This window comes from Panthera uncia, chromosome F2 (assembly GCF_023721935.1).
Source record: "Panthera uncia isolate 11264 chromosome F2, Puncia_PCG_1.0, whole genome shotgun sequence".
In the NCBI taxonomy this organism is placed as follows: Eukaryota; Metazoa; Chordata; class Mammalia; order Carnivora; family Felidae; genus Panthera; species Panthera uncia.
In genome coordinates this window covers 13,606,669-13,631,308 of record NC_064812.1, presented here as the reverse complement: position 1 = coordinate 13,631,308, position 24,640 = coordinate 13,606,669, and the positions used below count along the sequence as shown (strand labels likewise).

General features: G+C 41.5%; 1 long non-coding RNA gene across 1 annotated transcript; it reads right to left on the bottom strand.

Moving 5' to 3' along the window:
• Positions 1-13,916: 13,916 nt before the first annotated feature.
• On the bottom strand, positions 13,917-22,597 carry LOC125924934 (uncharacterized). Its single transcript, XR_007458623.1, has 3 exons — positions 22,330-22,597; positions 14,711-14,785; positions 13,917-14,402 (listed from the first exon to the last, which is right to left on the bottom strand). It is a non-coding gene; the product is annotated as an uncharacterized LOC125924934 (long non-coding RNA).
• Positions 22,598-24,640: the final 2,043 nt, after the last annotated feature.

Here is a 24,640-nt window from a genome sequence, read left to right as displayed (position 1 = left end):
AGAGTGGCTCAAGTGCAGTGAAGGTAAGATGTGATGAACTTGAAAAGGTCGGGGAGTGCATGATGTAATATTTGGAAAGTTGGAGAAGGGATATCTGAAGTTCCAGAGAGATTATTTAATCTATCCTTCTTGAGTTAACAGATATTGTAAAATTTAAACATTACAGAGTTTGTGCTATTTGAGAGATTGGGGAGATAGCTAGCTAATTGGATATTTTGCTGACACCCTTAAGGCAAGTAAATCCCCAGGGGCTAGCCATTCTTCCTTCCTAAGTGCGGGGTGGGGGGGGGGGATAGTGGTAAAATACAGCTGGGAAATCTTTCTCTAAAGATTTCTTGGTGCTTGCCCTGGGGAATTTATAATATAAAGGAGCAATCAATGTATACAGATAAATTGTGTGTTAGTCATCTCAGGCTGCCATAACGAAATGGCAGAGTGGGTGGCTCAACCAACAGAATTTCAATTCTAACAGTTGTGGAGATGGGATAACCCAAGATCAAGATGGTGGAAATTTCAGTTCCTGGAAAAGCCCTCTTCCTGATTTTCAGTCAGCTGCCTTTTCTCTGTGTTCTCACTTGGTGGAGAGAGAGAAAGAAGGAGATTTGATCTCTTCTCTTCTTATAAGGACACTGATCCCATCATAGGGTACCCACCCTCATGACCTTATTTAAACTTAATTACTTCCCCAAAGTCCCACATCTAAATTTAATTACATTAGGGGTTAGGGCATCACTATTATTGATCAAGGAGAGTGGGCACAAACATACAGTAGATAACAAACTATTACATTTAGAAAGCAAATATAGATCATAAAATGTGCTAGAAAAAGAAGTAAAAATGGTGTGATGATAAAGAGTCAAGCTTGAGAGGACACTCCCTTGAGAGAGAAGGAGGTCCTTTCTGAGAAGGTGACATTTCATCCAACATTTGAAAGAGGAGAAGGAGCTACATAATGTTTGGGAACAATATTCCAGGCAGGAGGGACAGCAAGAACAATGGCCCTGAAGGAAGAGCCTGGCATGTTCCAGAAGGCTGCTGAGGTGGCAGCACAGAGGACGAGAGAAGACGTGGCATAAGGAAAGGCTGGTTCCCTCAAATTTCTTGAGGCCAACTCCCCTTTTCAGTTTCCATCCAGTTTGCTCATTGTGCCCAAGATGGCATCTTTTTCAGGAGATTCCATTTCCTCTCCTTCACGAAGCTGGACTCTGAAGCAAGACTGCCTAAATCTGAGTAATAGCTTCTTGCCATATACCAGCTGCATGCCCTGGGTTTCAGCTTCCTCATGTGTAGGACAGGGATGATGGTATTTACCTCACAGGTGACTGGGGAGTGGAAAGCACTTACGTCTGGACCTGTCACTCATGCTGGTACAGCATTCACTTCTATCAGACCTCACTTGGAGTTACCGCTTTAATAATTTGTAAATAAATTTGTAAATGAAATAAATTTTCAATCCTATCAGGCTCACCATGAAGACTGCCCTTCATTGCTTCACAACGTCTCATCAAACAGTGACATCACGAAGCAGCTCTGATCTGTAGGCATTCACCCACCTGCCTGGTTGTGGAAGGGTGTGAATGATAGCATGAGTCTGTCTTGGCCTTTGTCCAAAAACATTTATTCCCATAAGTGGCACTAGAAATCCTGTCTTCAGTCATATGGCCCCACAGTAGGTAGGGGCATGGGGCAGGTGCCCCAAAGATCATGGTGGCCCCCATGGAACCGTTCTGGATGAGAACTTTTCCCTAAGGCATTCATACACTGAACCTTGGAGATCCAGACCCTGAAAAAGCAGGTCAACTCTTTGTACCTAAGAGCTTCTGTCTTTGACTCTCATCAGCTTTTCAGAGAATTGTGAATCTAAGTGACGATGCACCCACTTACTTCTGGCCTTGACCTTTTCACTCTAGTAAGACTAAACTGTACAAGCTTTCCTCTCTTTCTGAAATGCTCTCCCCTCTTTACCCCCTTCTTTCCTCTACCCTCTTTGCCTCTGCTAGCAGGTCCTGCCCAGGCTGCCATGTCATTACATTTGTGGGGTTAGTTGGGTTGGCCCCTCTTGTAGGAAGCCACCCTGGTATCTTCTGGCTTCCTTTGCCCCACCGGGAGTGTTAGGGTCACCTCTCTCTGGCCTCCATACTATCCTGCACATACCTCTGTCACAGCAGTTTCTGCACACTCCTGGCTAAGTGTCTTTCTTTTCCACTCGAGTCTGTGCTTTGGCATCAGGGTCCCGGGAGCTAAAACTTATCCAACTTTAGACCCCCAGTTTCTACCACAGCACCCGGAACACGGTCAGTGCTCGGTAAATGTTTACTGAGTGAATGAATGAATGAATGAATGAACAATAGATAAATAACTATCACCCCCCCCATTTCCTCTATATAGCTGATGCTGCCAACACTCAGTTCGCCATCCTCAGTCCCTGATTATCCCCACAAAACATCCCACCCACCCAACATCCTTTCTTTTGCATGCTTATCTACGTTTGAGGTGATCTGCTGCATAGTTAGGCTTCTGATTTTAGAGAAATCCTTTGAGTTGAAACTCCAAGCATCTTCTAGCTTTGGACATTATCTCTGTCATCTCAAGCAAAACAAATCTACTGACTCCTTTATAAGATAATCTTTCCCAGACTTAAAGATAATTATTTGTTCTTTTTAGCTATTTATGTTAAGAGAGCTGTCCATTTCCCTGTATATTTATTCACTCATTTAATTAATTAATTCACTCAGGAATTCATTTATTCATCTATTTTTTTCTCTTACTCAGTTGGTCCTTCATTCTGCAAATCTTTTGAGTTCCTATGATGTTCCGGGTGCTTTTCCAGAATTTAAAGTGTGACAAACAAAATATCTACAGATTTCTACCTGTTGCTCCCTATTTACAGTTTGATGACAGAGACACATTTCAATATGGGGTGATCAAATTTTGATTAGAAAAAAGCAGGGTGATACAAGAACACAGAATGGCACCTGGCCCAGATTGGAGAGGCAGGGAATGCTTCCCAGTGAGAATGATATCTAAGATGAAGTTAAGTAGGGGTCAGTAGGGTCTATGGAGGGGCAGGGAGAGTATAACGGAGGACACAATATGTGTTGAGATCAGGGTATGCGGTGGGGGAAATGGGAGGTAAGAGAGAATAATGGAGTGTTCCAACAGGTGAAAGCATGGCACGCACGAAGGACTCTGTAAGTTGTGCCAAAGAGTTTAGATTTTATCCTAACTAAAATGAATATTCACTAAGTGTTTGAAGTGGTCAGGTTTTCACTACACAAAAAGAACTTGTTCTCTCTAATGAGATGTTTTTCTTTTAATTTTCTGACGACTCCCTTCTTGATCTCTCCAAATATTGTCACAATCTCTCATGATGAACCCCAACTAAAAATGGGTTTGGGAACCGAGCTTGAATGTCCCTGTTCAGCAATTCAAGCGTGTTTTCTAAGGATGTGCTTTCTGACAGTACGGAAAGTATCTTAGGCTCTCGCTTGGGTCCTGGAAAAAGAAGGCACCTGTTTCACGGAATGTCCAGCCTCTTCTAACTTGGCAGCTGCCCCTCCCAGCTGGATGACTTTAGGGATGTAGCAGATTGAAGAGGCTGATGATGCCATTTGGTCAAACCATGTGACTATTTCCATCAGCTTTATTTCTGCAATGTACTGTGCCCACAGAGGGGACATGAGATGACTTTATAATTCTTTGGCTATATTAAGATACAGATACGCCCAGGACCTTAAAAGCAAGGATATGATTGAAATGTCAAATGGGGACTTAATGACCTAAACTGTGCCCCTCAAAAGCTAATCTCTTGCTACCACCTGTGTCCTCTGGGTGAGGCTTCTAAACAGAGATAACTGAAACCATGGACTTTCAAAAAAGGAAAGTCATGACCCCTTGGTGACCAGAACCAGTGTGGAATGGTATTACTGAGGGAGTAGAGAGGTGAGCTGGCTTTTCTCTGAGTCAAAGCTATAATGGCACAAAACTTCCCCATCCTAGTTGGTGCAGGACCAACACTGCATTTCTTTCATGCACTTCTTATGAGTGCTCTCTTGCTTATCCAAACATTTCTGCTTCCCTTCCCTCCTCTGTACCTCCTCTTTGCTGCATCACTGACCTCCTACCCCTGAGTTCTAACCCCATGAGGTTGTTTGCCCTTCCTTCACATTCTGATTTCTCTGGGCTCTCGGTCTTTTGATTCAGGCTCTTCTCTCTTCTGAGATTCCTCTCCAGCATGAGTGTGAAAATACTGTGCTTCAGTGGAAAACTGCACATTGTTTAAACCACACCCTGCTAGATTATATGCTTTTTGTCCTTTTAAGCCATTTACAGTTCTGTCGATGAATAATAATGCATGTAGTCCTTGTCTATAGATAATGTAAATTCTGTCCTGTGGAGGTTAGACTTCCCCTCTCCTCTGTGGAAAAGGCCAGTTTTACCTCTATTGGCCCATTCATGTCTACATTCTTGATCTATGAATATATCTTTTTGGAATTTCTCCCTTGAACTCATAGCACTTGACCAGTTTCCTCATTAGTGAGTTAAATAAAAATCTTTAACACATGTTCATACTGACGTCAATATGAGTGTCCTGATTTTATCTATTTTGAAAATTATCTTTTAATAGGTGATAAAAAGATACTGGAGTGGACAGTAAGTAGTGTGTTCCTGCTACAGTCCAGAGGGTCTGTAGGAAACACCAGGCCAAAGGATGGTGTTTCTCCTGACACCACCTTATCACAATCATCTGGATTGTAACAAGTTGCAGGTTCCCGGGCCCTCTAAGAGAAGGGTCAGGAATTTGCATTTTAACAAGCCAATGCTCAGGAGAGTTGAAGAGCCCTGGGGACCAATGATAATACCAACACCTTAAAAGCAACTTAGAGAGATAGACTGAGATAGAAATAAAAGATAAAACTGCTGAAGAGAACGAAGACTAACATATAAGTTGCACAACTAATTGGAACTGCATGTTTAAAATAACCCCAAGTAAACCAAAGCAAAATTCCCTGTAAGAAATACTGGTAACTAAAAGGGTCGGGAGGATGTCACTCACACACACCCCCACCCCCTGGCCCGGGTAAGACATCTTATATCTTTTTAGCCTAGCCTGGTATGAACATTGACATTAGTAAATAAAATTAATCATAATCTATGTTTACTTCTAGGAGAAAATAAATAAGCCTGTGTGCTTTCTATTAGTTGATGAATATGGCAAAAACTGCCTGAGTGTCTACACTGGGGATATGGCATTAAGAAAACGTCTCTTCTGTTTTAGTGCTGTTTTCTATTTCATTGCTTTCTTAAATAGGAGCAAGGGTCTCTTAAATGAGACCCAAGGTACAAAATAAAACACACTATCTATGAAACTGGAATTGTTGGGAAGTCTTTAGGGCTATACTTAATGTTACCATTTGACAAGCTTTACCCTCAAAATACAGTGGTGTTAACCAGGGTGCTTGGGTCACAGGTTACGATGTCTTCCCAGATACAATGTCAGAAATCCACAACATAAGACATTTCTTTGTGGAAAGTATGAGTTAATAGAAACCATATATAGCAGGAAGTGATAAGGAAGTACCTGGAAGATATCAATAATTGATGTGTGACAGTATAAAATCAAGCACGGAAGACGGTGCCAGGTAAAGTTCAGAAAAGAGAAAAATGAGTAGGGCAAGGCTGGAGTAGAGTAGCTTCCTGGAATTGGGGACAAGCTGAAGTGTAAGGACAGTTTGCATGTGGGTGACATCAGATTGGAAGGCTTTCCCCCCGGAGGCATTGTGTGAATAAACCCACACGGGAGCCTCAGCTGTGTGCTGCAGGAAAGTGTCAGTGAGCAAGAACCTGTCCCACAAAGACCAAAGTCAAACACTCTTTTCCTGCCTAAGCCTGATGCCGGGTGCAGTGTCTCCTATGGTAGCCATATATCCCACTGTTAGATTGATCTCTCTCAGATAGCTCGATAGAGGGGGAAAGCTTCCCCCCTAATACCAGATGCCTCCAAACATCTGGATGTGTGGAGTCATGTATGCTCAACAGCTGGTTTGATAAAGATGTTTTTACTTTCCACCTCAATGCTAGTTGTCAAGCCCTTTATCAACATCTGGGAGTTCCCCAATCATCAAGGAAGAGAAATGAGCAAACACTCCTGACTGCAGTCAGAAGCCACTTCTGAGCCCCACATGGCAACATGCCTGTATTTAATAGGAAATGGCTTGGCTTAGCTCACTGTGGATTGAGTCTACAGAGCTGGAAGGTTTCATCCTGACTGTTCCACTCCTTCCCTGTGGAGATTTTATCAGATTTCTCCATGAGCCATATAAGGGCTTTTAAGTTGACATATCCCACTTAGTTGCTAAGGGGAGACTAGCAGCGTGATTGGGGGATGCATTGCTCTAGCCCACGCTCTGTAAATGTTGACAATTAAAATTATTTTTAACACCAATTACATCGAAGAATGGATGTTTTTCACCCATTCGGATGTCTGCCAGTGGATACATTTTACCCTTTGGAAGGAACTGATTACATTCAAAGTTGTCTTCATTTTGCCTTTATGATGTCAAATGTTTTCATCTTTCATTCTGTCCATCGCTGGGGTCTCCTGCCCTTAAATGTAGGCACATCTCTGATACCAGTCCCAGAGCTATCCTGTATCAGCAGCGAATTCATTACACTTTCCCTCTATCTGTTTGCACCTTCTTTTTAGGAGCGAATTAATAAATCCTTTCCCCTCAATCATGCAGAGTGACTTTCTACCCCTCTGAGCTGTTTTGCTTGCTGACCTCAACAACCTCAGATTATATCTCTTCTACTCCAAGCACTTGCAAAGATATTTTTTTTTTGTCATACAGAGAGCTCTTTCTCAAGGCAAATTCATTACACCCTTTTCCCCTGTTTACTTTTCTCTTCTTCTGTATACATTTCATCTTCCCATCTAGATTGAACAATCCTGGAGACCACAGATCTTAATTTGTACTTCTTTCTTCCCCCTTTCCACCCAGGGTGATATGTTCATTTAACAAGCTCAATGAATTTTAATGGATTAATATCTTGGAAGAGGTGGACAGGTGAGGGACCAGCAGGTAGCCTAAGAGATAGTTGAGCTGAAGAGGTTGTGACTATCTTGTTCAACATTATATCCTCAGATTTAGAACATAGTCCTGCAAATAACAGGTGGGAATGAAAAAATATCGAATGGATACATAGATGTAAAATGGAAGTTTCTTAGATAGTACCTTCAGAAAAATCTGGGTTTTTTTGGTAAGTAGAGTCATTGCCCCCAAAGATGCCTACACCCTAATTCCCAGTGATGGGGGTGGTATGATTGCTGGCTTTTCAGATAGGGAAGTATCACAGGCTAAGGGATACAAGTAGCCTCAGAAGCAGCAAAAGGCGGAGAAATCGACTAGAAACAGACTGCCCCCCGTGCCTCCATAGGGAAGGCAACCAGCTTCTTTATGTCAGCCCAGGGAGACCTATTTTGGACTTCTGACGTTCAGGACTATAAGAAGATAACACTGTGTTGCTGTAAACCACTAAATTTGTGGCAGTTTGTTACAGCAGCAATAGGAAACAAATACAGACTGTATTCTAGTTCAATTACTATCTCTCCAGATTCTCTGGACCTCAAATCTCTTTTCTGTAAAAGGTTGAAATACTGCTTGGACAGTCTAGCACACATGTGTAGAGTAGCTGTTTCCTACAGTGATCAGCCTTTGTGTAGGCTCCAGATGGATGTGAGGATTAAATTAAAAAGCATAGACAGAACGCTTAGTGATATTTTTTTCTTTTTCTTCTTTTCAAGTGATATTTCTAATGAAAAGTATGTCTTTCAAAATGCAGGAGTTAGATCCTGAAAACCTACAAAGGAGGTGAATTGGCAAGGAGTGTAGTAATTTAATTTCAGGAACCTAAGGGAAGTAGAATGAAGAACTAAGGTTGCTGGTAAATCCATAAAATTCCTTATAAATAGGTATTTAATTTACTAACATACAATAAGAAGCTATAGATAAGACAATGTTAACATCCTACACATTTTAAACGTGCAGTAGTGAATCCTTCACTGTTCATGGGCATTTAGAATTCCTTATTATTAGAAACTCTTCAGGAAATCACTTCTACTCTGTTTCAGATATGTCCTCAGCTTGATTGATGTAATGCCTATAATAGAACACTTGCTTGCTTGGTATTTCCTCAGGCTGGTCTTCCAATCTCTGCATATTGTATCAAGTAACTCCAAGAGTGTTCACTATCCCTAACAGTCTCTACACACACACACACACACACACACACACACACACACACACCCTGACCCCCTGGGACTTGCCCCTAATAGCACCTCTTACACCTAATCCAATTCTAAAATTACTGCAATTCTATTTTCCTCATCCTCGTTGCCTTTTTTTAAATTTAAAAAACATTTTGTAATGTTTATTCATTTTTGAGAGACAGAGAGTGAGCAGGGGAGGGGCAGAGAGAGAGGGAGACACAGAATTCGAAGCAGGATCCAGGCTGTGAGCCTTCAGCACAGAGCCCAACGCAGGACTCGAACTCACAAACCGTGAGATCATTACCTGAGCAGAAGTTGGCTGCTTAACCGACTGAGCCACCCAGGTGCCCCCCTCCTTGCCTTTCTTAAAATCTTTCCCCCCAAAATCTCTTTACTGCCTTGCCATTTTGTTACCTCTGTTTGCTACACTTGCTCCCTCTTTTTCTGTCTGTAATAGGCATCACAAAATTTGTGTTTACTGGAACCAAAATTTTTGTCGTTGCCAAAAAATATACATATGTAAATTCTTGTATAATTACATTTTGCATAAGGGAAATTCCTGGTTGGGAAAGGAATGCTATGCTCAGTAAATGGCGGTTCCCTTGCTGACATCCCTGTGTCCCCAGGCCAGCCTTCCAGCTGACGTGCCGCCAGCTCACTGCAGCCACCTGGGCTCAGCTGTGGGGTTGAGAGAGGATATTATCGAGTTTTAATTAAACTACTCCTCACAAAGTGGATGAGTAGTGTGCAAATCTTCCTGTAAAGAAACTGCGAAACACTTACAGTGCAAGTACTAAGCAACAACAAGAAAAGAGCAGAGCTGGCATTTCCCACAATCTAGCTACAAGGCTTTCATTATCCAAATCGTGAAGAAAAAAAGCAAGGATGATCTAATCAGACCTGACAGGAAGTCATCCCAAAACACTGACAGTACCAAGAAGTCTATTTGAAATATGTATCTCACCTCAAGTGTTATCTGTGCCTTGAGAGATTAGTGCAAAACAGTACAAAACCATTACAATGAGCAAAGCTTTCAACAAGCAAATGTGAAGAGTATGAGGACAAACCAGTTTTTTTCCCCCGTCTCAGCAATGTTTAAAATCATGCATTTCTCAATCGTGAATTTCAAGAAATTTCAGAAACTTAATGCTAATTTAGAAGCGTCTGTTTAATTTTCTTGGGGCACCTGGGTGGCTCAGTCGATTAAGCGCCTGACTCTTGATTTCGGCTTGGGTCATGATCACACGGGTCCTGAGTCCAAGTCCAAGCTGGGCTCTGCGCTGATAACGCAGAACCTGCTTGGAATTCTCTGTTTCCCTCTGTCTCCCTCTCTCCCTGCCCCTCCCCCCTCAAAATAAATAAACTAAAAAAAAGCTTATGTTTAATTCTCTTAGTTGATTTTTAAAAGATAAAATGCTATGCATCACTGTGGCTATATCCTGGTAACAGTGAAAAGGCTAACAGTTGGAAAACAACATGGTAACAAGCCAGATGCATTCCTTTGTCAGCAAATACTGTGATGCTATAAATAGAAAGCATTGCTAAATATTTAAAGAAATTGACATCCAAGCAATTACACAACAGCATATATGTTCTATGGTGGAATGAAAGGACAAATGTTCCTAATATGTTTCTGTTTATAGAGTTTTCTGGATTCTCATTTAATATTAAAGCATGTGAAAAAAATTTTTGCGTGTGACTCTAGAAAGCAAAGGTGCCCACACACATGGTAGCTGACTTAGTAAACACAGTGCTTTATCGGAGAAGTGTGTAATATAACCATTCTTGGAGAAGACGCTCTCATTAGAAGCAAAGGGGAAAATATTGGGTTAAGTTTGCAGATGACGCCACATTTAAAATTTATTTATAGCATAAGTCGTAGACAATTATCACATCAAAGTTGAAGTGGAGAATGCTATATAGAAATCAATTAATGCAGACAATGTCTCTAAATTTTTCTAGGCAAAATTTTTGCAATATTTTCCACGAGATGGGAAGTGACTATAGAAATCTTTTTTTGCACCACCAATGTTATTGTGGAAATAATCTCTTGGCAAACTTTTTAAAGGGGCTGCACAATAGAGAGACATATGCATTTCCCTTTTACAAAAAAAAAGGCCAATGATCCAAATTTGCTGACCTTCTCTGTAATGAGAAGTGACTGTCAGTAGCCAGCAGATGTATTTGTAAAAATCAGCCCCTCTCAATCTGTCCCTGCAAGGTAAAAGTGGCATTTCACGGTAAGAGAACTACTCTCAAGAGAAAATCATGCTACGAAGGGAACATTTTGAAAATATGTATTTGGAATTTCATTGTTATGCGATTTATTTATGTATTGGGTCAAAAAAGCCTATCTGGGCTAACTCTAATTTATCTCTTAAAACACAGATCAGGTATTATCCTACACTTAGACAATTCTGGTCACCCTGCCAGTTAGGTAGCCTTCTCCTTGGTTCCTCTCCTTTAACTTCCTGCACTTACACTATTATGATACTTACAACACAGTATTAGAATATGTTATTTACATGTGTATTTCCCCCATGAGGTTGTGAGTTTATTGAGATCAGGAACACAGCAGTGTCCTACCAAGATGAGAAGCATCCCAAAGATGCTCTGTAAATGCTTGGTAATTGGATTAAAACACAAACATACAATGGACCCACCGACTGCAATCATTGGCCAACATAATAATAACACTGACAATAACAGTGATAACAGCAACCCCAGTGGCTAATGCTTGAACTCTTTTATATTTACTATGTACCAGGCACTGATCAAAACACTTTGCACCTGTTTGCTTATTTAATATTCACTTGAATCTTATTGGAATGTACTACTGTTATCCTCAATGTATTAATGTGGGTGAAGGAACTCTTCCCAAATCATATGGTCAATCATCCGAGATACAACCCAAGTGGTCTGTTCCCAGAGCCTAGATTCTATGAAATGGGGGAAAACGAATTTAGGCGTTCAGTTTCAAAAGGAGAATTGCAAACATATAGAATATATTGAACCAATAATTCCAGTCATAGAAGGACAACAATACACCAAGGTCACTTGATAGAATACAAATTATTCTCCCTTAGCCAGATGGGAACTTACGTCCCACGACATTACAGACTCTGTCTCTTCAGTCTGTATTCTCAGTGGAATGTAGTCTCATTAGACTATTTGTAGAGTACTCTTTATTCTATTATTGTAGAATATATAAATGCACATAAGAATGAACACCACGGGTCAGGGGCTTCACGTAGTTGGTTATCTTACATCGTAGCTCAACAAACCTACCAGTAATCCTGATGTAAAGCCTAGAAGAAGAAGAAAAAAAAAAAAAAAAAAGAAATGGCCCACCTTTTCCCAGTGTCAGACAGCTGGAAAGTGCCGTGTTCTTCTTCCTCCTCAGGGCCCGCACTGCCCCTCCAGGTTGTAACTCTGACCCTGCTCATCTCACATGAGGAGGGTCTGGGTTAACAGGAATGCCTCCAGAGCAGTGTGGCCAGAGTGTTGCAGGAGGAACAGCAGAGGGGACTGGGAGCATTGGGTTTGGAGCAGGGGAGACTTCAGGAGATAGGATCACAGGTAATTGGAGATAGGATCACTTAAAATACTTTAAGTGGAATCAAGTGGAAAAGGGATTAAACTGAGGCATTGTAGCTCTAGAGGGTTCAGGAGTCCTGGGAGGAAGGGCAAGAGGGACGGGTTTCAGTTAGAATAAAGAACTTTCTGGTATTTAGAGATGGAGGGCAGTGGGAAAGGTCACCCTGCAAGATTGAAACAATGCATTGCCAAGAAGCTGCAGGGGCGGTGCCTACATGAGGGACTAGGTAGGATTTGCCCACTTTCTGTGTAGACCTTACGTGATTAAGTCAGGTCATGTGGGGCTGCAGAAGGGGACTGTAACCATATATGAGACGGCATCTTTAAGAGTTACATATAGGCATAACTAATAACAGATTACTGTTTTTAACTCTTTATTTCAAATCATCAGCATCTATGTTGTTTCCTGAACTGTGAAATTACGGCAATAGTACCATCCTCATGGCATTGTGAGAGGGCTAGATGATATCTATAAAGTACTGAGAATGATGCTTGACACATAGTAAGCATATCGTTTTTAAGGTCATTTCATTAATAATGCATACGTACATATATTTATTATTTGGACTCCTCCCATGTGCTACACAGAGCATTTAGGCCACCCCACATCCTCAACGTAGGCGTGAATGTCTTTACTTAACAGGTGAGAAAACTGATGTTGTACCCAGTACCCTTCGCTGCCATTGGTTACTCATCATCTCAAAACAAACCTGTTTGATACTTGATGACAAAGGAGATCGGTGAACCTCGTAGGTGAGGAGTCTGATATTGAGCAAACCAGGCACCCACTTCACCCTGGGGCTGCTGCCACATTCCCTGTTCCCCCACCGTTCTCGAGAACAAAGGCCTGTGACTGTCCCTGTGCCTGTGGGGATTTGGTGAGAAAGGAGCATGGGGCAGTCCTTGCTGCTGTTGCAGATACATGTGGGTTAGGAGGAGGGGGCATAGCCTGAAGGTGATGGTAGCGAAGGGGCTTTGCCCAGGGAAAAGAGGCGATTGTCAGTCCAAGTTCAACAAGATGGACAGAAAAGCAGGCCGCGGAGCTCCCCAGACCTGCTTCTTGATCTCAGCTTTGCCACTTAGGCAAGTCAGTTAACTTCTTTAAGCTGATTCCTTTCATTCATAGAACTAGGGTGATAATGCTCGCTTGTCAAGGATGCAAAGGAATTGAAAGACATAACATGTAATTAAGCACCTGTTGCAGAGTCTGCCAGGGACCCTGACAAATCAGTCCTCGTCCTGTTATCGTCTGTTCTTTCTAGTTTTCCATCATCATATGGTCCATCAACATTCACCCTGCCCCCATCCCACGTCCAATACCAAACAGCAGAGAAACTCCCCCCCACCTCGAAGTTATAATTTGAAACTTCAACCCAAAGCAACTACTGCTAGGATCTCTAGAAACTTTCCAGGGGAAAAAAAAAAAAAAGAGGTCTGAACAAGACCGTAAGAAGCTCCATTGACAGCCAGTGTGGGGCGATTTAATAAAGTCACCATAGAAGCTCAAGAAGGGATAAGACAAAACCGTGTTGGAAACTCCAGCATGCCATCTCTCCTCCTTTAGCTTGAAAATCGAGATGCCTAGCAAATGATGGCATTTACACCTGGTTGGAACACCAGGAGTTCAAACCTTTCCCAGAGGGTAAGGTATGGTGAAGGGATACGGTCCTGCCATGAGGACATGAGATGTTAAGCAGCTCAGATCACAAGACTGAAATACTCAAAACTCAGGGACACCACAGACAAATTAGCCACCTCAGGACTCTACCCAGTGAGGGGTCTGAGGTGGAAGGTTTGAATGTACAGAGTTACATTAGAACTTAATGAGCTCTTTCCACATGGGGTGGAGCCTTGGAAAACAGATGTCACAAACCCTCCTTAAATTGTCAAACATTTTCCCAGCATTTCCCTCCTATCATAGCTGATTATCAATGTAGACACATACTCTCACACACACACACACACACACACACACACACACACACACATCTTGATAGGTTACTAGGAACAGCAGAAAAATGTCTGACACTTTAATGAGATTTGGGTGAAAGAAAATTCTGTATTTTAATGTTTTCTAGGCAATAGAAATAATTCATCAAAGTTCCTGAGACTCATTCAGCGTGGCTATGTTTCTTAAAATACTTCCATAAATTTTGAAGAACAAATACGATTATCGGGCACTAAAAAGGTTGTAGTCTAATAGATCAGCCACTTCGCCTCCATTCACTCAGCTCAGGGTTCATTCAGCTGGGTCTTCCTGGGAGCTGCCCACTCACTGAGCACTGTGCCCCATGGCTGGCAGTCCTCCATGGAGGTGCTGTTTTCTCCACACACAAGGCTGGCTTTCCAGTACAATCAGATGACAGCAGGCAGCCAACAGAGTGGTGATTGTAGCATGTCCTATCAAAAGACACCTGAAGAAGCGTGGATCAACTCACTGATGTTGTGCAGTGTTGGGAACAAGCTCTTGACAGAGACAGTGCTTAAGTAGGATGAGTTCCTAGTCACGGACTGGACACATCCATTCGCAGGGGATCTTAGAGAAAAAACACTGGATAAGTAAATTGTTGTAATTTCTAAGGTCATCCCAAATACTGAGACTCTAGGATTCTGAAGGGAAGAAAGAAATAAAGTGTTCTGCAATGCGACTTGTTTTGAGCCCTGAATCCAATGAGCCTGAGGGATACGAAGAGCAACTCCCAATGTGTGCATGGCACACGTGTTCGAGAAATATCTTTCACGTATATTTGAGGATGTGATACAATTGAAACATGAAATAGGCATTAAAATAAGTTTGGCATTTCAGAGGAGGTTCAAGATCAAAGGCTGAAAAATTATCCTCACCCAGTCAGCTCATAAATTTCCGAGCTAGGGTAGCTCATTGGGCTCTGGATCCTGTGATCTTCCTGTTGACTTCTCCTGGAGCGATTAGAAAGGCGAAACATCAATAGACATAATGACAAACTGGACATGGGTGACCACTGAGAGGGATCAAAGACACCCCAAAGTTCTGAGCAGGTTTAAAAGGGAGAATGATCACAGCATTGATAGAAATAGGAAAGGCAGGGGCGCCTGGGTGGCGCAGTCGGTTAAGCGTCCGACTTCAGCCAGGTCACGATCTCGCGGTCCGTGAGTTCGAGCCCCGCGTCAGGCTCTGGGCTGATGGCTCGGAGCCTGGAGCCTGTTTCCGATTCTGTGTCTCCCTCTCTCTCTGCCCCTCCCCCATTCATGCTCTGTCTCTCTCTGTCCCAAAAATAAATAAAAAACGTTGAAAAAAAAAAAAAAGAAATAGGAAAGGCAGTAGAGGAACTTGTTTCATTTGGAGATCGTTAATGTTTGGGTTAATTATATTTGAAGATGACTGTGGTCATTGGGAGAACAAAATCCAAAAAAAAAAAACAATTATGAAGTAATAACGACTAACATTTAATACTCGCCAGAAAACTATTATGCTTTTAAAAAGCAGCTATCTGCTTGTTGCATGTTAACTCATTCAATGACCCTAAAAGTCCTATGAATAGGCACTATTAATAGGGAAACTGAGACAGAGAGGTTAAACAACTGTGATCTGAGCCGACACAGCTAATTAATGGAAGACCAGGAATTGAACACAGGAGTCTGGCTCCAGAGTCCACACTTTTAGTCGTTACACTCTGCTGGAAGGAGATTTGGAAGAAATCTATAGGCACCCAGATTAGGGGTCCCCACTCCTAGGTAAGTAAGGGAAGGCTTTTCAGAAACAATGAAGCTTGAGTGGGAAAAGCTAAACTACTTTTCACATACTGGTATATAATCTCTCTTGACCATTGAATTTTTTTCTCATAGAAAAATAAGATGAAAGAAAAGAAAGATAAAAAACTAGCTCTGTATAAGTGTGTGCCAGAGTTCAGGTCCCAGGAGATTCTCTTGGTAGTTGTGTTAATTTTTTTCTGTTTACAGGACTGGTTTGATTATTTTGGGCTTATAGACCAATCATTTCAACCCAGTAACACAACAATCCTGTGTGTTTGTTCTTTTCATCTTTCAAATTAGTTTTCTAACAGCACAGAAATTGTATTTAATAGAACGAAACCATCAGCAAAGACACAAGCAAAGCTGTGGTTGTGTTTGCAGACTCAATCTGGTCTAAAGAACAAGAATATCCCAGTGTCATTTATGGAACCCATATTCAGCCCAGAACTATGTACAGGAAAATTCTTAATGATGTCTGCTGAGGATGATGTACTGAGGCATTTGCTACAAAAATGTGTAACAGTGACTTACAATAGGGAGAGTTGGATTGAGGCAGAGTTATGTGGATGGAACCTTCCTGAAGGCATGGTGGGAAACATCTTTGGGATATAATACTTGGACAAGGAGTTGATTTATTAGTATTGGAAGTGTACATGAGAGAAAGGAAGTGAGAGGTTATGAGAGAATGACCCTCCTGTAATGGTGGGTGGGAAAATTCTTGCAGTGTGTATGACAGCATTGCTGTGTAGTGAAGGCCTTTGGATTTCCTGGGTCTGCACTGTCCAACATGGTAGTCACCGGCTATATGTGGCTATTGAGCACGTGAAATGTGGCTAGTCTGAACGGAGATGTGCTGCAACTGTAAAACACAAACTGGATTTCAGACTTAGTTTGAAAAAATAATGCAAAATATCTCATTGATACTTAATACTTGATGGCATATTCAAATGGCAAAAATGTTGATATATTGATGTAAGTAAAACACATTTTATTGCAGTTTTTTAAGGGTTAAAATTAATTTTTACCCATGTCTCTTTACCTTTTTTAATGTGGCAACTTGAAAATTTGAAAATCATATGTGGCTCCCATTATATTCCTGTTGGGCAGCACCATCTTGAACTTTTCAGTGCATTGGACACATGCCTGCTGGAATGCAGAAGTCGAGCTTAGCAGTTGATTTGAGAATATATGGGGCTGACGACCCAGGTGGGGAGGTCATTGGGATTCAAAGAATGTATGGCAGCACTTCTCCCTGACTGCAGAAAATCCATCCCGGGGGGAAACAAGTTAGGAAAAGGTTTTGCATTCATGGGAGGAGAAGTATTTTGTATCTAGCTACAGCAGGGCAAAAAGAGTCAATGGTTAGCCTCATGGAAGCCAGAAGTCTGAGAAGGAACCAGGGATCAAGAAACAAGATGTCTAAGAAACAAGTTGGTATTTTAGAGACCAAGACTTGGATGGTTTTCTTCAATACAACACCTGCTCCTTGAAAAGTTATCTAGCTGGACACTGCTTGTACTTTCTGCCTTCAATTCTTTTATGCTCTTCCTTTGTAAATGTTTTTCTTAACTTCATTGGGCCTCATGTTTGCCCTGGGAACACAGAGAAATTTTGCACGAGCTTAGCCAGGCTTTTAAAGGGAGCATGGCATGACTCCAAGAAACAGACGTGCTGATATGTACTAGGGAATTTTGTAAATGTTTAGTAGGATGAGACTTCCAAGACACCAGGGACTGTGTCTTTATTGTTTCCTGAACCCTTGGCACTAAGCAAAGTGCTGGAACATAGTAGGTATCCAACAGTTGTTTGATGAATGAATTAACGACTCAAGAGTAAAGTGATACTCGAGAGGGTGTAGTGAGATCAGCTGCCTTTCCCTGTACAAGGCTACTTGGCGTAATTCTTGAAGGATTTTGCCTTGGTGGAATTCTTAGAGAAATCAAAGCACATTGTGAAGTGAAAACTGGATCTTCCACAAGTAATGCTACAAGCAAGTCTAATAAAACAACAATCATAGCTACCATCAGTGGAGGAGTTCTCATGAGCCAGGGCTAAGAGCTTTACACGTATTATCCCATTATGTCTACATCAAAGAATTAACTATGGTCTCTGTAACATTAAATCTCATTTTATAGATGAGGCAACTGGGATGTAAAAAAGTCAGAGAATCAGCCAAAAATTTACAGAGTTAGCAAGGGTGGGGCTGGAATTGGAATTCAGACAGTCTGACTCCATTCTCCTAATCATTATGCCATAATTGTATTTCAATTAAGTATCATCCATAAATGGAAATATGAGGCACCATGTCTCTTTTCGTTGAAGGCGTTGCTCTTTGTGTGGGTGACTGTGTGTACAGGTAACTGTGAACATGAATGCTATTTCTAGGAGACAGGACGTGTCTTTCTTTTAGTCCATCATAGTAAGGTCTGAGTATTTGATTGGGTTCGGCGGTTGGAATATATTTTTTCACAAATGTATCTATTTGTTTTAATCACATTAAATATTAGATACTTTATTATGTTTGTATACATAATTGTTTGGTACGCTGAGACCTTTTAGATTATCAAATTCTGTAACCAGAGCTAACATTCCTGGCTCCAAATTATTGATTTACTCTCACTACCACCAGATGCACGGACACACACACGTGAATGCACACATCCTTAAGTTCAAAGAGCTTTCTCAGGACGACATACCTTACACCTACAACCAGTCATCCAGAAATGTGTCAAACCTATTCAAATATCAACAAAATAGAGACACTAGACTGCCTTTATCTTTCACTGTTTTGTTGTTGTTGTTGATGTTATATGCAAAACCCTTTCAGTGCTACATGTTTATTTTAAAAAGGTGTGAAAGCAACTTTAAGGTCAAGAAAGGAGTGTAGGTAAGTAAATTACGGTACATCCATAAGATAGCACATTGCACACTTTAAAAATTTTAAGTACAAAGAGGTTGTTGATGAGTACAAAGAAGTCATGATCAAAAGTTAAGTGAAAAAAGGCGTAGTAATATTTGAATGAGAATGTCCATTCTGGGCGCCCCTGGGTAGCTCAGTCAGTTAAGTGCTCAACTCTTAATCTCAGCTCAGGTCTTGATCTCAGGGTCCTGAGTTCAAGCCCTATGTTGGGCTCTGTGCTTGGTGTGAAGCCGACTTAAAAAAAAGAAAAACAAAGAGTACTCATTCTGTATAGCAGTATGTAGAAGAAAGGACATATACCAAAGTACTAATATTATATTTATCTCGATGGTGGAATTAGAAGTCTCTTCTCTCTGTATGCATTTATACTTCACAAATTTTCTACTCTACACTCACATACATGTTTATATACATATGCATGTATATATATATACATACAGTCACGTATATAATTTTTATGATTACAAAACAATGTGGACAAGGCTCTCTGTCTGCTTTAGATGGTGTGATCTGACAAGGCCATTCTGAAAAAGTGACATTTGCATTGAAATTACATTGAGGAAAATGTCCCAGTCATCAAAAGAACATTCCAGATAGAAAAAGAGCAAACCCAAAGGTCTTGTTCAGCAAAGACCAATATGTTGATGAGGTGACTGGACCACAGGGGCTGAGTGGGAAAGTGGCGTGAGAGGAGCATGCAGAGGCTGGAAGGCCGGACCATGCAGGCATCAGGAGAGCCTCATGGCTGACGGGACGTTTGAGAGCAGGCATGTTGCTGATATTAGTGTTTTAAAGACTTCTCCAAAATGAAGTGAATGGAATTTCCAGCAGTAATTCCACCCTTTCCAAGAGAAGTGTAATGATCATGCTTACGGAGGGTATGCTGTCTAATGTGGAGCCAAAGATAAACTCTAGCATGTTCTAGCACTAATCCTATGTTTAGCCATTGTCTCAGAAGCAAAACTAAAACGTATGAAGGACACATACAATCAAGCTAAAGGGTAGTTACACACACACACACACACACACACACACAAGGAGTTGAGAATAGCACAAACATTTATCCGTGACTTTTGGTTAGCAGGTTTCTCATTATACATTTGGGTTACTCTGTAAAGGCAGAGCCATTGATCCAAGTTTGTGCTGGGTTCAGAAGCACAGTACTGAGATCAAAACTCCCCAAAAGAGGGAAACACATCTTTGGGTCTCACCTACCCTACAAGACTTCTAAAAGTAAATGTTGTAAGTGTAAACATTATGGTAATCAGATAAATTATTTAGACAAGGATAGAGTCCTGGGGGACAGACTGAACATGGGATTGTCTGTGTTGATCTTTGGGCAACATGGAAAGGAGAACTCTGCCTAAGTCCTGAGAGAAGGAGATGAGGAAGCAAAGACTACAAAGTCCAAGGGAGAGATTCGAGAAGACATGAAGAAGGGGGTCCAAGGGCAGGACCAAGGTCAGAGAGCAGGGAAGACAGATCTAGGCTGTCTGGGGAGTGGAGTGAGGAGAGATGCCCGGGGATGGGATTCACACCACACACATGGACAAAAAGGGGTCTGTGGTGGGGGCCCATGATGGAGCTGATTTGGAGAGGAGGACGATTAATAATATAGTAGAATTAAGTTCATAGTTCATTCATGGAGCAAAGGAGGGACTTAAGAGCTCGGTCAGGCTGTATCTTATGTCCACATGCCCTTAAGACCTTCATTCACTGTGTTTTAGGTAAACAGTGTGCAATAAATATTCTTTAATTTGAATTGGTGAAAAGGCCATAGACTGAGAGCCAGCACTTCTCCAAGGCTTTAAACTAGATCTCAAGAAGCCCAAAGGCACCTCAGAGGTCCCCCCCAGAGAGGGCAGTGTAAGTAATAAGACAGAGCCCTGAACTTCTCCCCGACCTAAGTCAGGCAGCCCTGCTCTTCTCAGAGTTACATGCAGAAATATCACAGAAGATATGGAAATGGGGTTCTAATTGGAAACAGCATTTGAAAGCCACTGTATTGATGAACATAAGGGAAGGGAAGCAAAAATAATATAAAAACAGGGAGGGGGACAAAACATAAGAGACTCTTAAATATGGAGAACAAACAGAGGGTTACTGGAAGGGTTGTGGGAGGGGAGATGGGCTAAATGGGTAAGGGGCGTTAAGGAATCTACTCCTAAAATCAGTGTTGCACTATATGCTAACTAACTTGGATGGAAATTGAAAAATTAAATTCAATAAAAATTTTTAAAAAAAGAAAGAAAGAAAGCCGCTGTATTAAGGAAGGGAGGAATACCTCCTGTTATCCCCTTCCTTAGCCAAGACATTTGGGAGCTAGCAAAAAGCAAGACATGATTCCTAGGGAGGTGCTTCAGATGCAGCCTAAATATAGAAGATCGATGTCCTGGGGAAGAGCAGTGTCCTCCCAGTAATCACCTTGGTCACCAACCAGTCAGTGTGGGTCTCCTGGGGAGCTGGGGTGACCACAGGAAGTGATGTCTCCTATGGTGTAGCCAAAGGAATCCTCATGCCATTTTCTCCATTCTCTTCTGTTCCAACATTGGCTATCATAGACATATCCAAAATTCGTGAAGTGAAATTCCCATCTGGCAGCTGCTCACAACAAAGATCGACCAGAAGCTTCTGTGTCTCAGGAAGTTCTCTGGGCAAGCCCTATATTTGGTTGAGTTTCTTTACCTTGTGCTTTGTGATGTTTCCCATAAAGATTTAGGGAGCAATGGAGAGGAACCATCTGACTTGATTGTTTTTAGGTGCTTAAAGATGGGGAATGAGGGTGTCAAGCTTTTCATGTAGCAGAAAAGATCCCTTGACTCTAGAATTACTTTAATTAAAACATCATGATCAGTGATGCTCTCTCAATGCATAACATTCTCAAGAATGGTAGAAAAATGAAACAAATCCACAGTTAATATCCTGGCAAATTGTCGTCACTTTTGTGTACCTTTTTTCCAAACTCCAATATAATAACTGTTCTGGACTTTTAATTTTTATTTTATGTTTAAGTGACAAAGAAATTGTCAAGTGGTACTTCATCACAGTTTTCTCACGTCTTGTTAGAAATATAAATTGCTGGAGGGGGGAGTGCTATAATTTTAGACCAGAAAATACATGCCAGATGTCTTATATGAAGCTGACCTGCCCTAGGATATATGCCTTAGCCATTAGGAGGTGTCCTAAATATTACCGCAAAGCCCTTAGAATGATGTGTCTGAACCCTCACTTATACTTAACTGTTGTCATGTTGCTTTGTCTCTCTGTCTCATGCTCTTACACCCATTGATGTAAAGGAAGCACCAATTAGATAACACTCCATTATTAGACAACCAAGCACAAGCCAGCTGAGGCAGGAGACCCGCCTTCTCGCCCAGAAACAATGTAAAAGCCTGCCTGGCTGAGGGTCCCTGGGCCTCACTCCTGCTTTGCTTTTGATATTCTCCAGCATGCACTATAAACATGTCTCAGGCAGTCCTGTTCAGTTTGTTTATTCAAAGTATATTGTCCAGTGTAAAGAGAAGGGAAATCTAGCAGGACTCTGGAGATGACAGCAGGGAGAGAGAGAGAAAGAGGCAAAAAGGAAAGGAAAAAAAAAAGGCAAAATGGGGAAAACAGGAAACAGACCAGTGAGAAAGAGTCAAAAATGCCGAGAGTCAGGAAGTAGGGTCTCTAAATGCTCTAATCTCCACTGTGCACCTGGTGTGTGGAGTGGTTTGTGCAAATCCAGGGGGTTTCTATGCACCCAGGTACCACCTGTTAAATAAGGGCTCATCCTCATTTACAAGAGATATGGATACTGTTTACTTACTCTTCTCCTGCATGACTGACTCCTTTTCCTCCTTAGGGTTTCAGTCTTCAAGCCTCCTCCTAATCCTGACCTCCCCAGCTAAAACGAAGCACATGCCAGGCCCATTACTCTCTGTTTACATCCTGTGTAGATCTGATCTGTAATGGTTTTGTAACAGTTTGTTGTGTTGTGGCTGTTTTTCTGGCCTCTCTCCCCAGAGGCTGTAAACCCCAAGAAAATGGGAATACTCTTCTCTTATCACTACCTGATCGCTGGGTATTTAGCACATGCCTGCCTGTAAGAGATATCCAAAAAAAGTTATTAATTGAGTAAGTAGCTAAATCAATGAATGAGTCTACCAGACAGTGTAGATAGCATGTGAAAGGAATGGGAATTCAATAAAGTGTCCTGGTCACTGAAGAGATATCTATTTGGGGAGACTTTCAAAAGTATATAACCAAGCATGAAGCTGAAGTCATAGCAACTGGTAAATACTTAAGTAAAATAAAATATGTGCAAAGTCAGGAATCCCAGGGATTATATTTCAAAGAACTTCTAGTATATTGATTCCATAGAAAGTTTTTTTTTAATGTTTATTTACTTTTGAGAGAGAGAGAGAGAGAGAGAGAGAGAGAGAGAGAGAAAGTGGGGGAGGGGCAGAGAGAGATAGAGAAACAGAATCCGAAGCAGGCTTCAGGCTCCAAGCTATCAGCACAGAGTCCAATGTGGGGCTAGAACTTACCAACCGCGAGATCATGACCTGAGCAGAAGTTGGACACCTAACCAACTGAGCCAACTAGGCGCCCCCAGAAATGTTTTTAATATTATATTATATTATTTTGAATTTTAAGAAATTGGGATCTTCTCATTGCTATGACATCATTCCTAACATACCCACTAACCTGATGCCATTTTGTAGGATAAATCCAGCAGAATGTTGCAATTCTGGGGGAGGCTACAAAAAGGCTTCTCTCTATCCCTTTACAAATATACAATTAACAAAGAGTTAATTATTCTCAGGGAGTAGCGCATTTCTTCCACCTTGCCAATTAGGAGACAGCCATTTGTAACAGTCAGAAAAAGAGGAAATGGTGTATGGGCGAGGAGGAAATTTGGAAAGGAAATGTGACTGGAGAAATCATTTTGAAAGATGAAATGAAGAACACAAAGGAAAAGAAAAATTAAAACTTGGAGGTGAAGTTATTCCAGACCCTTTTCAATAACCTCTGCTCCTTGGAGCTGTGGAAGTAGAAATTGACAGAGGAGCCCATAGACTGGCAAACAGCATGCTTACTAGATCCTTCTGGTGGGTCAAAGGTCATGGGACTCAGCCTTCACCCAGAAGCAGTCACGTCTGGGGTCTTCTCCTTCCCCATCTGGAAAAAGGGAATAGTAAAATCTTAAAAGGGCAATTGTGAGATGCAGTAAGGTCATGCACATGAATGACCACCTCTAGCTCAGTTAATCTCAGTTTCCTCCAGTTTCTCCCCAACTTACCAGACTCACAGCCACAGAAAGTCAGGCAACAACTCCTCCTCTGCACAGAAATAAAAACTGTTGACTCCAATATTTGGGCTTGCACTAGAAATCCCAAACTCTTTTTATTCCATTCCTTGAAATCACAGGCCTTTTTTATGTGAGCGATTATGCTTTCCAACTTCATTAGACCCACTGTTGAAGATCGTTCCCTCTTGATTATTGTGGTCCTTAAAAATCGTCAGGTTGTAATTTTCATTATTTAGTTATTCTTTACCTTACGTAATACAATAAAGTAGGCTGAACCTATATTGAGCCATGTAAGTATGTACGTGTATGTGTATGTATGTATGTATGTATGTATGTATGTGTGTATGTATACTTTTATATTCTAAGCCCTACCTGCCAACTTGTTTCCTTGCCAAGAACAGCTAATCCTGGCTACTTGGGGATTGGAGATGTGGAGTCCACATATTTCTGGAGTCCAAAGATTCTAATTACTTGAGATAGTGTAGTGCAACATGCATCAGGGGTGCAGAGTATTTGGCCTGATTTCCCAGACTGACATACCAGAGCGTTTCCTGATGACACAATCAAGCACTCAAGGATTAGATACGTAAGGCAAGACTCTTCTGAGCCTTGATGGATGGTGTACGTGTGACCATAGCATGTTGATATTGCCAAACGTTCAGTTCTTAGGCCGCATTAATAAAGATCTTCGGTTCAAAACAAGACAGGTGTTAATCCCCAAGGCATTTGGCAGGGGTCAGGCCACTCTCTTCAGATGCCACCTCTTAAAAGACAGTGGGGAAAGAGTGGTTTTACCACGGGGGTCAGGATCTTCACAACTAGCCCC